At 32.1% G+C, this 17,932-nt stretch overlaps 1 pseudogene; it reads right to left on the bottom strand.

The window, feature by feature from the left end:
* Positions 1 to 11,423: 11,423 nt before the first annotated feature.
* On the bottom strand, positions 11,424 to 17,931 carry LOC111315172 (uncharacterized; annotated as a pseudogene).
* Position 17,932: the final 1 nt, after the last annotated feature.

The raw sequence follows: 17,932 nt of genomic DNA, 5'->3' as shown, positions 1-17,932 counted from the left end.
GAGAGATGCATTAATTTGACATTTTCCTTTTATTTTTTTAGATATCTCAAAATTATATATATTTTAAGATGAAAGATCCACTTATAATAGTGTAAGTTTTATATTTTTTTATTATTGCATCAAAATAATTAAAATTAAAAATATTACTCTAATTCAAATTAATTATGAATTTAGAAACACATACAGATGCTCGAAAGGTTCCGAACATTCATAACGATTATTCTAGCGTTCAAATGATCATAATATCAATTTACACAACCAATCGTTAGTAAATTAGTTTAATAATATGATCATGGATATGGTTGGCTCTTTTAGGACTTGAATTTACCACGTATAAATTGAAGAAAAGTCGGTACTCACAATTCATGTAATTACTTGTAGATAAAATTATTCCCTTTCACAAGTTGATTACAAGAAGAGAAGCCTTTTTCGCATAATCAATGCTGCGATGAATGAAGTGAAATTATTTGCCATTTCAAACCACAGCGTCACATTCGTTGCACAAGATGCCACATATGGGTCAGTATTACATGACTACTAGGCCTTTCTCCGATAGTTCTGCTCCACCTATTGGTAATATATATCACTAGTGGTGTTTTTGAATATACAAACAGCAATGATGGAAAATAATAGGACATAATATATAACTATTATTAGTCGAATTAGGACCTTAAATGTCGCTCATAAACCACCAAGGAATGTATCGACAAACATCGATCGACAAAAATGATATTGTCATCATAAAGTTTAGATCTGAGGCATCTATCGCTAGACATTGACTTGAGGAGTCGTCATCAATCCTTTTTGTTTAGGTGCGATTGGCTACCTAAAGAATCTGTCCTTTCAAGGAACACCTAAGCTTGATTAAGGGTCCCTAAAAGAATAGGTTGGGGTCTATTAACCAAAACAAGGTTTGAGAGTTCAGTTACGAGTAAGAAAAGTTATAACACTCTCACAACGCCCATCGAAAGATGGTATCAGCTTAATTTCATGTTATCCAATAAGCCTTAAAAATTTCACCAAGCAATTAATTATTGAAAATTATTCTTGATTAACTCCAATATTTTTGGCAAAAAATTAAGAAAAATTCCCTTACTCAAGAGTATATAAGAAAACTATTGTTTCACTTGTAGAAGCTCCATCGTCGGATTATTTAATATTAAAAATTTTTCAAGGAAAGAAAGAAAAAAATAAAAGAAAATAAAATTAAAAAAAAAGGAATAATGATTCAAATTTTAATATAAATCCTTTTCTTTACATTTTTTTTAAAAACTCATTGTTTTTGTACAGAAAAATTAATACTTTCAATTTTTTCTTAAAGTATTTGGAAGTTTTTATTTTAAGAAAAATTGATACTTTCAACTTTTCCTTAAAATGTTTTTCTTAATAATTTTTTTATTTTAGAAATTTTATTTTAAGAAAAATTGATACTTTCAACTTTTCCTCAAAAAACCTTTTTTTTTTAATTTTAGTTTCAAGGAAAATTGATACTTTCAACCTTTCCTCAAAAATATTTTTTTTGATAATTTTATTTTAAGAAAAATTAGTACTTTCAAATTTTCCTCAAAAATATATTTTTTTAATTTTTATATTTTATATTTTTTAAATTTATTCATACAAAAATAGTCTTAAAAAAATAAACAAACACATAAATAAAAAACAAAAAAATAAATAAACAAACACATAAAAAATACCAAAAAAATAAAAAATGGCTCGGCTAGAGGGTTGGCGCGGCTCGGCTCCAGACATGAAAAATGGCTCAAAGGTGCTACTCACAAGAAATCGGCTTGGCTCGGCTCGGTTGGAGCCCAGGTAGGGACGCTGGTTGCTGGTTCAGGTCGCGCTACAGATCGGGTCAGATCTTGGTAAAACACGCAGATCTTGTTTAAGTGCTGACTCAAAATAACGTCATTTAGCTTGCATATAAAAGGAAAATTTTTCTTTTCTCCTCAAATGTTTCCCCCACATTCTCTCTCTCTTCTCTGCTCCTTCTCTTTTTAGGCAATTTTTGGTCATCGTTTCTGGTTGAATGTTGCCAAGAAAATTGTCAGTTTCTGGGTTATATCGTCGAAAATTAGGTTTCTCATTGAAACAGTCACCGAAAAACTTGAATTTTCATAAAAAATTCCATCGAATTCTGGAAATTTCTAGAAAATTTTAAAAAAAAAACAAAGCCAAAATTTTTGAAAAATTTTCTAAACTTCATAAGATTGCTAAACACTTTTTCTTTGCTTTTGTTTCTCCCTCTTTTTTTTCTTTTTCTGTGTATACTTTTTGTATATTTTTTGTCTGTGTATCTATGGATCTATTTATAAGCTTTAAAATCATAGACTCCAAAGCTGAATAAGAATCCCAATTTCCTTTGGACTTTCAGTCCTGCTCAATCTCTTCCAGTTTATCTCAAACTCCACAATCCTAGTTTTACACCAATTCAACCATTTTTTTTTGTTTTTTTCATTTTTAGTATTTTTTTAATTAATTAACAAAACCAACAAATAGACACCGAACAGATTAGGTGTCATAGCTGCTCCTCTTTGTGCGTTTCTTGTGCAATAGGAATTGTACAAAGACGTAGACACCCCACTTATGCCGACATATTCCCTTTTTTTTTTTATCAAAGCTCCTCTAAGCAGAGGCTCAAGGACTTTGAGAAACATAAATGCTTCTCTAAACAGAAGCTCAATGACTTTAAAAAAAAAAAACAAAGCTTATCTAATCAGAGGCTCAACAACTTTGAAAAAACATAAATGCTCCTTTAAACAGAGGCTTAACGACTTTGAAAAAACATAAATGCTCTTCTAAATAAAGGCACTACAACTTTGAAAAATAAACAAGGCTTTTCTAAACAAAGGCTCAACGACTTTGGAAAAACATAAATGCTCCTCTAAATAGAGGCATTACAACTTTTGAAAAATAAATAAAGCTTCTCTAAACATAAGCTCAACGACTTTGGAAAACATAAATGCTTCTCTAAATAGAAGCACTACAACTTTGAAAAAATAAACAAAGCTCCTCTAATCAAAAGCTATTGACTTCGGAAAAGCATAAATGCTCCTCTAAACAGAGGTTCAATGACTTTTGAAAAATAAACAAGGCTTCTCTAAATAAAAGCTCAACGACTTTGAAAAAACATAAATGCTCCTTTAAACAGAGGTACTACAACTTTTGAAAAAAAAATAAAGCTCTTCTAAATAGAGGCTCAACGACTTTGAAAAAACATAAATGCTCCTCTAAACAGAGGCATTACAACTTTGAAAACATAAACAAAGCTCCTCTAATCAGAGGCTCAACGACTTTGAAAAAACATAAATGCTCATCTAAATAGAGGCATTACAACTTTAAAAAAATAAATTACACCTCTAAACAAAGGCACCACAACTTTGAAAAGTAAATTGCTCCTCTAAACAGAGGCACCACAACTTTAGAAAAATAAATTACTTATTGACAATCATGTCTAGAGGAGTCGTAGATCAAATCTGATGAAATTTGTAATGAAAACTCAAAGATTCACAATTTGAGTTCAAAAATAAAAGGTTCAGATTCGCAAAAACCTTTCAGCTTCACAAGAATTCGTTGAAATTTAATTCTCAAAACTTCATTTTCACAAGAATTCAAACTTGCAAGATTTTAGGTACGCAAGAATTCAAATTTGCAAGATTCATATTTGTAAATTGTAAGACTCGCATCTAACATTTCTCATTCAAATTTTAGAGATTCACATCCAAAAGTTTCAAGCTTCTCATTCGAGTCTAAAGGCTCACATTTAACAGATTTTAGGGTTTCACACCACAAATATTCTCATTCGAAACTTAAAGATTCTCATTTGAGTTCGAAGTTCACATTCGACAAATTTTGGGTTTCACACCTCAAAGATTCTCATTTGAAATTCAAAGATTCTCATTTGAGAACTTAAAAATTTAAAAGATTCTCAATTTCTTTTTCAAGTGACTCAAAATTATGCATACAATAAAAGTCATAATCAAAGATGCAAATGCAATAACCTAGATCTCATAATGCCATGCATGTCCAAACAAAGTTTTAATTCATCAAATTATGTGCATGTACTATTTAAACAATGATGCTTACAAGATGCTTGTAATGCGGACATCAATAATGTCATGAAATCTTAAATAATATGGCTCTCAATACTCTATCATTTTGAGCTTATTAGCACTAACCATCTTAGAATAAATTATGTCTTCTATCACTTGGTCATCGCTCATAAGTTTTTCAGTACAAATTTCATCTTTCATCACTTGATCATTGTTCATGAGCTTCTCAGTATTTCAGAGCAAATTTCATCCTCCATCACTTGATCATTGTTCATGGGCTTTTCAGCACCAGTTTTACCCATTGCCCTATACTTTTTATCATAACTCACAGGTTATGTCGATCAATTCATTCCCATATTCATTACTTGGACATATCACTTTTTTAAAAAAAAATTACCTTATCTTCATTTTATTGACCAATCCATCATCATATTCCCCATTTGGTCATGCCATTTGTCTTCTCAATTCATCCTATCATTCTGGATTTCTTCTCAAAGGAATGTAAGAATCTTTTAAGCATATTGTCATTCATTCGTCATCATTTCAAATCATGACAAATATAATGCACTCATACATTTTTTTTTATTTATTCTAGGGATGCAACAATAAGGAAACATAAGGTGATTTGAGAGAAAGGTAATCAATGAAGGACGAGTTTGGTGCAAAATGAATAGGGAAAGAAACAAATTGGATACATGTCATTGGGATGAATGGTATATCCAAACAATGAATATCCAAACAATTATGAACATTAATTCATGATTCTTTTTTAAAAACTCATTTTATTGACTATCAAAATCGTTTTGATCTCATCAAACTTCACCCCAGCTTTGAAAGATCTTCATATGTCTTTGATCTTCCATCAATGTGAATCGTTTGTCCAGCTCTCAGCTTAGAGGTTTTTCTACTCAAATCGCTCTTTTGGGCTTTCAATTTGAGTCTCCCTTTTCTCTGCTTTCCATTTTCCTTTTTTTTCTTTTTTTTCTTTCACCCATTATTGATATCTCTTTCACATCAATCTTTAGAGTAACCAAGCATGATTCTGTCATTCCATTATGAGCATACCTTAGTCCAACATATGACCATTCAATTCGAGCACTCATATTTGATCCAAATGGACTTTTAAAGTTGTAATATAGGCCATGGTGAGGGGTTATGAAAGAAATGGATAAAAATAGGCTCAAAACATGTGTTTAAAGGGTTCAAAACCAAAAGATCCTCACTTGATGTAGCTTGGCATTACTTCACTACTTTTTTCTTTTTCATCTCATTTCTTACAAAAGGATTCTTATTACTTTGCCCCAAATCATATGTGGCATTCATTTTTTTCTTTTTCCTTCATTTTGCTTTTCTTTCCCTCTTTGAGACCTTTTGCGATCTTTTTTCTTCTTTTTCTTTTTTCAAACAAAAAAAATACCCCCCAGTGTGGAGGGTGATTCTTGGTCAGAGGGTTTTTAGAAAAAAAATCATAATAGGCTTAAAAGGGTAGCAATGAATAGTTTTTTAAATGGTAAAAGAAATATGGCCATTTTTCCTCTAAAATGTGAATGTTTTCCTTGAAGATCATCCATTGAACAAAAATAAGCTCATGGATCTTTATAACAGACTGTATATCTTCAAGATATATCTATTTCACATCTGTTAGTAGCTGACTTCTTTTTTTTAAATAGTCTCCATAGATTAATGTGAATTAGTTCTCAAAATTAAATCTTAGAATTATTGTTATCATTGTCTAAACAATCATCATTTGAAATTTGAGAATAGGAATGAAAAGTTATGAAAGGTAATAAAGCATGGAACAATAGTTGAATGAAAGAGAAAATGTAATGAAATGCATTAACTTGCCTTTATTAAAATGATAACAAATGAAATCCTATTGCATAAAAAAAATCCTAACATTACTTTAGAAAAATCCTAAAATGACAAGAAACTTTCAACCAGCCTTATTTTTATTCTTTAAATTTGTGCCCTTGTGCAATCAAGTGAAGGATTTTTATTGACATTTGCCCCTTGATTCATTGTAGCTCTTTAGGCCTTTTTGAATTAACGTGTTCTTGATTCTCATTCAGAGTGTTGACATTGTGATTAGGCAATTGATTGCAACTAACATTAGGTGTTGTTGCTCTTCTTTGATCAAAACTTACAATTCCATCCTTGATTAATCGTTGCACCTTATGCTTTAGAGCAATGCAATTTTCAGTAGAATGATCACAATTCCATAGTGGTAATCACAATGAGTTGTAGGATCACACCACTTATGATAGGGTGGCTTGAGTGGCTTCATATAGTTGAGGGCAATTAAGTGGCTATTATAAAGCTCTCGATATAAGTCCATATAAGTCATGAGGATTAGATCAAATACAAGTTTTTCTCAAGTAATTCGTTGCTCTTGTGAACTACTTATCAAGCTAACAAGATGAATTTAGGGTCTTGTAGGAGTTTGAATGTTAAAGCTATATATGAGAGCTTGGGGGCTAAAAATAGGCTGGTATGTGGATGAATAAGGTGGTTGTGGAGCCAGCTAGTATGGGTAGGATGAGGCATTATTCACAGCAGGATAATATAGAGAGTAAACTTGGGGTGGATAAGGTTGACATCTCTTAAATTGTTTGTCAAAGTTCACAGCTTGAGCTTCAGTCTCTTTCTTCTCTGATGCCTTCTTGGTTTCTCCTTATTTCACCTTGCCATTTTTAATGGTATTCTCAGTTATTTCACCTGAGATCACCATGTCAGTAAAATTTTTATTGCATTTCCTATCATCTTTTCATAATATGAAGATTTCAAAGTGTTGATAAATAGTACTATGGTCTCGTTCTCAATCAGAGGAGGCTATACTTGAGAAGCAATATCCCATCACCTCTTGGCATACTTGAGAAGCAATATCCCACCATATGAGGCTAAGTCGATGATATGCTGATACTGACTAATGAAATCATGGGCCATATCACTCCAAGATCGAATGGGGGTTCTATCTAGCTGGACATACCATCTAGCAGTAGAGCCAGTAAGGCTGTCTTGGAACACATGTAACAACAATTTCTCATTATTAGCATGGGCTGCCATTTTTCAACAGTACATGTTAATGTGAGTCTTTGGGCACTTTGTACCATCATATTTCTCAAATTCTAATACTTTAAACTTTAGTGAAATAAGCACATCTAGGACTAAGCACTGTCCAGCAGTATCGACAAAACCATAAAACCCAATTTTTTTTACAGCCCGTAGCTTTTGTTCAAGCATACTAATCTTTGAATCTTCTTGAGATTCCACCATCTTTGCATTTTCTTTCTTCTTTTCTTTCAAGTCATCTAGATCAAGAACTTGGATCGGTTTCATTACCTTTTCAATAAAGATAGGATTCGCATAGCTATAGTAATGCCCTAGGTTCAAAGCTGATGGCATTTCAAGGTATACAGGATATATGAACTACTGTAGCAGTATATCCTATGTGGACTGGGCTTATTGTGGACCAAAACTTGAAGGATATAGAGGGTCGACCATTTCTTGCAATAGAGGGCCTTATTGGCTTGTGTTTTCTTCTATCTATTTTCCCTTATTTAACTTGCTTAGAGCATCCAAAATCCTACTCAACTCATTCTCAATCTTTTCTCGTGCTTTTTCCAATTTTTCAAATTAGTGAGAGTTTTATTGCTCCATTTGTCTAGCTCTGGCTCTTGTATTATATCGGTGGATGAGTTTCTTATTGGATGAAGCTATCCTTGAACCTTGAATACCATATATTAGAATTAGCAAGTTTATACGACTATCTCATGGAAACCTAGAATGGTTATTTTGTTGAATGTAATGCAATGAAAATGTAATGAATGACGGTGCATGCATGCAAAGAACATTTGCCTTAAAACAGTGTTTAAACAAAAGATATCATTTATTCTAAAGAACTTTCGTTTACATAGAATTTATCATCCTAGAGTTATAACCATAAAATTGTTTAATCTGTTTATACTGGTCTCTAGCTTTCTCGATGAAGTTCAAGAGATGTTACCCATGTTCTCCTACTAAGGCCACCACTTGCTTCAATACTTCTACCTTTTTGACCATTTCTCTTGCCTTATAAACCTTTTTGCAAATTTGGGTTGTTAAATGTTCAATATACTTCTATCTTCTCAGTTTTTCTCTTTTACCACACCATACTTAGTATGATAACTTTTTATGCTTTCTAACCAATACAGCAATATAGTCTTATTGTTTATTCAACCTTTGTCTCAACCTGCCTAAGTAGCTATTCAACATGTTATTTTCTGTCTGTACTTAGGTATTTTTTTCCTTTAATTCAGCATATTGTTGCTTCAATCACTCATTTTCATCTATCTGTTCAATAATTGTTATCTCTTTGGCTTGTACCTTCACACACAACCTCTTATGTTCATGGTGTAGCTCCGTAAGTCTTTGACAACTGTGTCACGTTTCTTAGTAATCTTACAAACTTTGACTTCATGCTCTTTCTCTCTATTTTTCCATTGATCCTTCTCCTCTTAAAGCTTTTAGATTTCTTGCTTTAACTTATTCTTTTCGGTCTCGAATTCATTTGTTGCAAGCTTTAATTCTGATGATGTCTCTTCAAGCTTTCCTTTTGCTGACGGTTGAAAGCTTTCATAAGTGAATACCATTTCTTGTCTTCGTTTTACTCTCCAAACCAAGTACCCCTAAGTGACCTTATCAGTGAATGGTCCAAGACTCACTCTACAGGGGTTTTTCCATACTTTAATCACTTCATTCATCCTCTGAAATGCTTTTAGCTCATTAAAAGAAAAATATGATTGATGAAGCTTATGCATCATGCAAATGAACTGTTCTACCCCAAACTGCCTTTTTACTAGAAGTGGCGCATAACCTATTGCTCCCTATAAACCTAAAAATGGGACCACAGTGTTATCTCCACACTGATATAGCATAGGTTCACGATTCATCCATGGAACCAACCATCTTACCTTGACACTTGTCAGTTTTTGTAAGAAAGTTATCCATTCTTTTTTAGACTTTTGTTCTGACCACCCACTGTCGTTGAATTCTTTGATCAGAGCTTGATTGCTGACATAAAGCTTCGAGAAAGCATCTTTTTTTCACTCGAAGTGGCTTTTCATCCATAAGTACAATAACTGCATACAGCCTATAAGACGTCCTCTATTCTGACAATAATAACTCAAAGATCTGATAGTCTCTGCTAATATTACCATTGAAGAGTTATAGCCATTAATCATACTTTCGAAGAAGTTAATCACTACTATTTCAATATAACCCAAAACCTTTGAAAATATCACCATTCTGTATATGGCTAAGGCAAATACGTCTAACTACCGTTCTTCGTCGACATGTTGCACTAAAAAATCATGAAAGAACTTCTAAGGTAGGCAAACCTGTTCTTGTTTCTTCTTTGCATGAGAATCCACAATCTCTTCATCTATCCCCATAAAATGGCCAAATTCTTATGAAACCCTTATTTGTGTTTTTTGACATATATCTTGTCAAGAGCCTTGAGGTGTAGACCTAACAAAGTCGAATACTCTTTAATGGTTGGTGTCATATCAACTTCATTGAAGATGAAATACTTGTATACAAAATCTCAGAATTACATTACAGCTCTAATTAGTTGATTGTCAACATTTACTACAAGAAGGTGTGCTATATGTCTATGTCTCTGGCAAAACTCTTCTTGTCTTGATGGACTCATCTTCTTTCATATATCAACCAAATTCTCTAAATTATTTTGTTTAAAGAGGATAGATGTTTCTTGAGACAAGGTAAAAACATGTCCAACGGGTAGGCAGTCCCCTTCTTTTTATTGGATTTTTCTGATTGGACCTTTACTTTGTTGGGTGACTTATAAAGAGCTAATACAAACGAAGAGCAAACTAGTCGTTTTGTGGAATCCATGAAAAACTTGTTGTTGAAGACCGTTTTTCAGGTAAATGTTTTTTATGCAACTCTATGATATAAGAATGAATCAATGCAAAAATGAATAAGAGGAAAAGTTAGTATACCAAATAAAGAGAAATAAATAAATGAATAACTAAATAAACTAAAATGTCACACACAATTATCATAATGTATAGATTTGAAGGATCTATTGCTAGACATTGACTTTAAGGAGTCGTCACCAATCTTTTTTGTTAAGATGCGATTAGCCACCTAAGGAATCTATCCTTTCAAGGAACACCTAAGTTGACTAAAGGTCTCTAAAAGAATAGGTTCGGGTCTATTAACTAGAACATGATTTGGGAGTTCGATTACAATGAGGAAGGTTATAGCACCTTCACAATGCCCATCGAAAGATGGTACCAGCTTAATTTTCTGTTATCCAATAAGCCTTTAAAATTTTATCAAGTAATTAATTATTAAAAATTATTCTTAATTAACTCCAATACTTTTGATAGAAATTAAGAAAAATTTCTCCACCTCAAGAGTATGCAAGAAAACTACTATTTTTCTTGCAAAGACTCAATCGTCGGATTATTTAACATAAAAATAATGATTCACCTTTTGATATAAATCTTTTTCTTTTCATTAAAAAAAAAACTTATTGCTTTTGTATAAGGAAATTTGATACTTTCAACTTTTCCTTAAAGCATTTGAAAGTTTTTTATTTTAAGAAAAATTGATTCTTTCAACTTTTCCTTAAAACATTTTTCTTAACAAACTTTTTTAAGGAAAATTGGTAGTTCCCACTTTTCTTCAAAATGCTTTTTTTAAAAATTTAATTTCAAGAAAAAATTGATACTTCAACTTTTTCTTAAAAATATTTTTTAAATCTTTTTATCTTCAAGGAAAATTGATATTTTCAACTTTCTCTAAAATGCTTTTTTTGGAAATTTTTATTTTAGAAACTTTATTTTTAAGGAAAATTGATACTTTCAACTTTTTCTTAAAAATATTCTTTTTAGAATTTTATTTTTAAGGAAAATTGATACTTTCAACTTTTCTTCAAAAATATTTTTTAAACTTTTTTATTTTCAGAGAAATTGATACTTTCAACTTTCTCCCAAAATGCTTCTGAAAATTTTTATTTTAGAAACTTTATTTTTAAGAAAAATTGATACTTTCAACTTTTTTCTAAAAATATTTTTTTTAGAATTTTATTTTTAAGGAAAATTGATACTTTCAACTTTTTCTCAAAATATATTTTTTCAATTTTATTTTAAGAAAATCATTGAAAAATAAAAGAATGCTTACATAAATAAATAATTCTAATTTAATAAATAAGTAGAAATAATAATAATAATAATAATAATAAATAAATAAATAATGAAAGAAAAAAAACCTTGATGCAGCTCAATTTGACTCAACTGCAGGAAGAAAAGCTAGATTGGCTCAAAAAATGGCTCGACTTGGCTTAGAAATTCAGGTTAACCAGGCTTGAAGTTCTACTCCAGCGGACAATTTGTCTCTCACTCCTTAATTCTAGCAAACTCTCTCACAGCATTTTTTTATTCGAGTGTACCCTTCACCAACGCGTGTATGTTCCACCATATCTTAACCAGACTTTAGATATTGGATTGGCCTCAGAACACCAAAAACAGCAAGGTCAGCTAAATTGGGTTTTGAACCACCAAGATAATGCCGGCCCTTCAAAGCATCCACCCACGTTTCAGCAGCTTTATACAAGGCTGCTCACTCATCAATAATGTTGTACTTTTTTTCAGTTTTTTCGGGACAAAATACATAGCTGCTGCTCCAACATACTTCCTTAATAACCTCTCGGTGAAGCTGAAGTTGCCATGGGTGGTGATATAGTCAAATGATTCAAGTGCCTCAAAAATAGTTTGGTATATGTTTAGTGATAAAACATACACCAAGTGATTATCCACCCACTCACACTATTTTCTCTCTTCATCAGCATTAGGTAAATAGATATCTGGTTTGATCCTCTAAAAAAAGCTTATCAATTATATCTAAAGAATCAATCATCTGTTCACCATTAATTTTTAATATCGGCACCTTCTTGTAATTAGACCACTTGATTTTTTTATGCTGATGAGGTTGACTTCCATAATTTTATATGGAATGTTATTATAATCTAAAAATGCTCTAACCTTTTTACAAAAAGGGCAAGCTTCATGCTGGTACAGAAAGACTTCGTTGGGAAGAAACTTCTCAAAACAGGCAACTCCTTAGCATGGGCATCTTGAGCCAGAGATGATGCTACCATAAAAAATAACATGGTCTTAGCAACACGACGCCCAAAGGAGGGACGCGATAGCCCTAATCGATTGACGAGTTTCTACAAAGAAATGTGAGAATTTATGGTGGTGATGAGGATGTATTCACCAATGCCACTTGAGTCAGCCACTGCTGAATGGCACCGCTACAGGATAAGGCTCTGTTAAGGGTAGCGAGTCCATTGACCTCTCATGACTGCAAATCAAAATTGCGCTATCGATCGCTATTTGTCTCTAGTTTTCAGAACGTCTTTGATTTCCTTTTTGTTTTGCAGGACGATGGAATGAGATTTTTTTAAGGCTACAAGGTTGCAATTAGAACAATAGTCACTTCTGATTGTTTGTTGGAATTGAATTTGGAGCTGTGGTTGGGTGTGCTCGATTTTTTTTTTTTTTTGCTAGGTGTTTTGTGGCTGTGTGACTCTCACTGATAGAAGTAAGATTGAATGGAATCAGACAAAAAAGGATTTTTGGTACGTGGTGTTGTTTAGGGTTTTCTCACGGAGTTGATGATGTAGTGGGATGTTTTCTGGCTGGTTGGCAATGGCAACATGGTTCGATGACGGTGGAGATGGCAATATGGATGTGACAGTGTGTTAAGAATGGTGATGGAGTTTTGTTCTTTTTTCCTTTGTGCTTCTTGTGGCTTTCTGTATGTAGCTTTGAGGTTCGATTGTGGGTTGATGGTAGACTGGGGTTGGATAACTATGCAAGGAGTATTCTGCTGGCAATAGGTTTTCTAGGACCTTACTGATGTTTCTAGGAATCACTTAATTTTCTCCCTTTTTGTTATTTCCCCCCCTTGTTCCCTTATTCCTGTCCTCGTTCCTTGTGAATTGCAATGATTTATAAAACTATGTGATTGTGTTTCAATTCAATTCTGATTATCATCCAAAGCTAAAGATTAGCATCTAGTTATGCTCTCTGATAACAATCATCACCAAGCCTAATCTCATTATTTCGACTTTTTTTTTTTAAATTAATCAGATAATGGAGAAAGAAAAAAAATAGACTATAAAATAAAAATAAAAATGATAAATACAAAATAAAAAAATATAAAATAAAAATGAATAAAAATCCCTATAACTGAGCTTGGATTAGTCTCAATTGACAAATAACCCCGGACAAAATGGGGTGTTTACAGCTGCCTCTCTTTGCACATTTTCTATGGAATAGGAATTGTGCAAAGACGTAGACACCCATTTAAGACTCAACTTGACATTTTTTGCTTTTTTTTTAATCAGACACTTAAACTTGCTGAATGGCATAAAACTCCCCTAAGTAGAGGCTGACAACTTTCAAAAAAAATAAAGGATCCTCTAAATAGAGGCTCAACGACTTTAATAAATAAAACAAAGCTCCTCTAATTAGAGGCTTAATGACTTTGAGAAATAAAACAAAGCTCCTCTAATCAAAGGCTTGATGACTTTGAAAAATAAAGGGCTCTCCTAAACAGAGGCTCAACGACTTTGAAATATAAAACAAAGCTCCTCTAATCAGAGACTCAACATCTTTGGAAAAATAAACAAAACTCTTCTAATAAAAGGCTCAACAACTTTGAAAAAAATAAACATAGCTCTTCTAATTAGAGGCTCAACAACTTTGGAAAAAATAAACAAAGCTCCTCTAAACAGAGGCTCAACAACTTTTAAAGAAATAAATGCTCCTCTAAACAGAGGCACCACAACTTTGAAAAAAATAAACTGCTCCTTTAAGTAGAGGTAACCACAACTTTGAAAAATAAATGCTCCTTGACAATCATGTCCAAAGGAGTTATAAATTAGATCTAATAAAATTTGTAATGGGAACTCAAAGATTCACAATTTGAGTTCAAAATTCAAAGGTTCAGATTCACAAGAACTTTTCAGCTTCATAAAAATTTACTAAAATTTGACTCTCAAAATTTCAGTTTCATAAGAATTCAAATTTGCAAGATCTTAAGATTTGTATTTGCAAATTATAAGACTCGCATCCACATTTAAAGAATCTTATTTGAATTTTGGAGATTCACATTCAAAAGTTCAAAACTTTTCATTCAACAACTTTTGGGTTTCATACTTCAAAGATTCTTATTTGAAACTCAAAGATTCTCATTTGAGTTTGAAGATTCACATTCGATAAATTTTAAGTTTCACACCTCAAAGATTCAAAGATTTTTATTTGATATTCAAAACTTTTTTTCAAATGAGCTTCAAACTTTCACCAAAGTCAAAATTTTATGTGTATTAAATATCATGATCAATGATACAAATGCAACAACCTAGATTCTCATAATGCCATATTCTAAGCCATAATCCAAAAGCTTACTAACTAATGCATATGCATATCCAAACTGAAGTTTCAAACAATCTCTAAACAATAATGCAAACATAATGCATATAATGTGGATGTCAATGTCATGAAATTCTAATCAAAATATGGTAATATGGTCCTCAAGACTCCATCATCTCTCATTTTTATTTTCCAACTCTAGCTTTTTAGCACTCTAGAACAAGTCTCGTCAATTAATCCTTGTCATTTTCATCACTTGATCATTATTCATAAGCCTCTCAACACTAACAATTCCAAGACAAGTTTTGTCCATTACCCCATATCATTTAATCATGACTCACAAGCTCTTCAATACTAGCTATTTTAGCCTAAATTTCATCCATTAACCCATACTATTCTCATCATTTGACCACAACTCATAAGTTATGTCAGCTAATCCATCACCATATACATTTCTAGATCACATCATCTTTCTAGATTTTTGCCCTCTATTCATTTTGTTAAGCAATCCATCCCCATGTTCATCATTTGGCCATCCCATGTGTCATTTTTCAAGTTTTTACTATCTCTTTATCATTTTTGCCTTATCATCTTGGATTTCATTCGAAGGAATGAAAGAATCTTTTATGTACATTATCAATCATTCATCATCATTTCAAATCATGATAGAGATAATGCAATCTACATTTTCTTGATTCATTTTGGAGATGCAAAAATAAAAGAGCATTGGGTGAATTAGGAGAAAGGTAATCAGTGAAGACAAGTTTGGTATAAAAAAAATGGAGAAAGAAACAAGTTAGATGCATGTCATTGGGATGAGTGGTATATTTAGACAATTTTGAACATTAATCCAATATTCTTTTTTAAAAACTCATTCCATTGACTGTCGAAATCATTTTGAGCTTATCAAACTTTGCCCCAGCTTTTTAGATGCCTTGATCTTCTATATATTTGAACTATTCATCCAACTTTTAGCTTAGAGATATGTTTACCCAAATCGTCCTTTCGAATTTTCAATTTGAGTCTTCCTTTTTCCCCTTTCATCTTTTTTCATTTTTTCATTTTTTTTCATTTTTTCTCTTTTTTCTTTCATTTTTTTTCATTTGTTTTCTTTTTACCTTTTTTTTTTTTTTCATTTTTTTCATTCTTTCACCCATTATGGATATCTCTTTCACATCAATCTCTAGAGCAACGAAGCATAATTTTGTCATTTCATCATAAGCATGCCTTAGCCTAATATATGATCATTCAATTTAAGCACTCACATTTAATCCAAATGGACTTTTATCATGTAGGCCATGGTAAGGGGTTATGAAAGAAATGGATAAAATAAGCTTAAAACATGTGTTTAAAGGGTTCAAAACCAAAAGATCATTTTGTAACTTGACATTTTACCCCATTCCACATCATTTCACTACTTTTCCTTTTTCATCTCATTCTTCACAAAAAGACTCTCATTACTTTACCCCAACTTGTTATGGCATTCATTTTTTCTCTCCTTTTTTTTTTTTTTTTGAGATCTTTGGTGATCTTTGGGCTTTTTTTTTTCAAAAATTACCCCCCAATATGAAAGATGATCATTAGACAGGGTTCTTTAAAAAAAAATCATAACAGGCTTAAAGGGGTAACGATGAATGGTTTTTCAAAAAAAAAGATGATCATTTTTCATCTCAAATGTGAATGCTTTCTTTGAACATCATCTATTAAACAAAAATAAGCTCATGAATCTTTATAAGAGACTGCACTTTTTTGAATCATATTAATTTCATATCTGCTAGCAGCTGGTTTCTTTTGCTCAAATAATCTCCTTAAATCAATGTAAATGAGTTTTCAAAATTAAATCCCAAAATTATTGCTATCATTATCTAAACATTCATCATTTGGAATTCAAGAATAGAAACGAAAAGTTATGAAAAGTGATAAAGCATGGAACAGTAGTTGAATGAAAAAAAATGTAATGAAATGCATTAAATTCTTTTTTATTGAAATGATAACAAGTGAAATCATATTGCAAAAAAGAATTCCTAACATTACTATGAAAAAAATCTTAAAATGACAAGCAACTTTCAATAGCCTGAACAACCTTTTCAAAATTATACCCTTATGTAATCAGGGGAAGGATCTTTATTGACATCTTGCACCTTAATTCATTGTATCTCTTTAGATCTTTTCTGATTAATGTGTTCTTGATTTTCACTCAGAGTATTAACATTGTGATTAGGTAATGGATTGCCACTAACATTAGGTGTTGTTGCTCCTCTTTGATCAAAACTTATCATCCCATCATTGATTAACCATTGCACTTTATGTTTCAAAGTAGTGCAATTTTCAGAAAAATGGTCAGCAATTCCATAGTGGTAGTCGCAGTGGGTTGTAGGATCATATCACTTGAGATAGGGTTGCTTGAACAGCTTTACGCGACTGAGGGCAATCAAGTGGCTATTATAGAGCTCTCGGTATAACTTCATATAAGTCATAGGGATTGGATCAAATATGAGCTTTTCTCGAATAGTCCATTGCTCTCATGAACCACTTGTTGGGTTTGTAGGATGAGTTTGAAATCTTCCTGAAGGTTAAATGTTAAGGTTGTATGTGAAAACTTGAGGGCTAAAAATAGATTGGTATGTGGATGGGTAAGATGGTTGTGGTATGGACCGATATGGGTAGATGAAGAATTATTTACAGCTAGATAGTACAGGGAGTAACCTTGTGATGGATAGGATTGATAACCCTTAAACTATTTGTTAAAACTCACAGCTTGAGTTTCTGTCTCTTTCTTATCAAGCATCTTCTTGGTTTCTCCTCCTTTCAACTTGCCATTCTTGATAGCACTCTCAATAATTTCTCTCGAAATCACCATGTCGGTGAAATTCTTGGTTGCATTCCCTATCATCTTTTCTTAATAGAGAGATTTCAGAATGTTGACGAACAACACTATAGTTTCCTTTTCAGTTAAAAAAGGTAGCACTTGAGTAGCCATGTCCCTCCATTTTGAGCGTATTCTTTGAATGATTCATTCACCTTTTTTTTCATATTTTGTAAGGAAAGACGATCAGGAGCTAAGTCTAGGATATATCGATATTAACTGATGAAGTCATGGGCCATATCATTCTAAGAACGAATATGATTCCTATCCAACTGGACATACCACCTAGCAGTAGAGCCTATAAGGTTATCTTAAAAAACATGCATTAATAGTTTTTCATTATGAGCATGACTGCCATCTTTCGACTGTACATAGTAATATGAGTCTTTGGGCACTTTGTACCATCATACTTTTCAAATTCTAGTACTTCAAACTTTAGTGGACTAACCACATTTGGGACTAAGCACAGCTCAGCAGCATCGATAGAACCATAAAACTCAATTCCTTTTATAGCCCATAACTTTTGTTCAGGCATACTAATCTTTGAATCTTCTTGAGATTCCACCATA

The sequence above is a fragment of the Durio zibethinus genome, chromosome 20 (genome assembly GCF_047325235.1).
Source record: "Durio zibethinus cultivar Kanyao isolate XHJ-2024 chromosome 20, ASM4732523v1, whole genome shotgun sequence".
NCBI lineage: Eukaryota > Viridiplantae > Streptophyta > Magnoliopsida > Malvales > Malvaceae > Durio > Durio zibethinus.
Note: the sequence above shows the minus strand (reverse complement) of the source record. Positions and strands in the feature narration are given on the sequence as shown.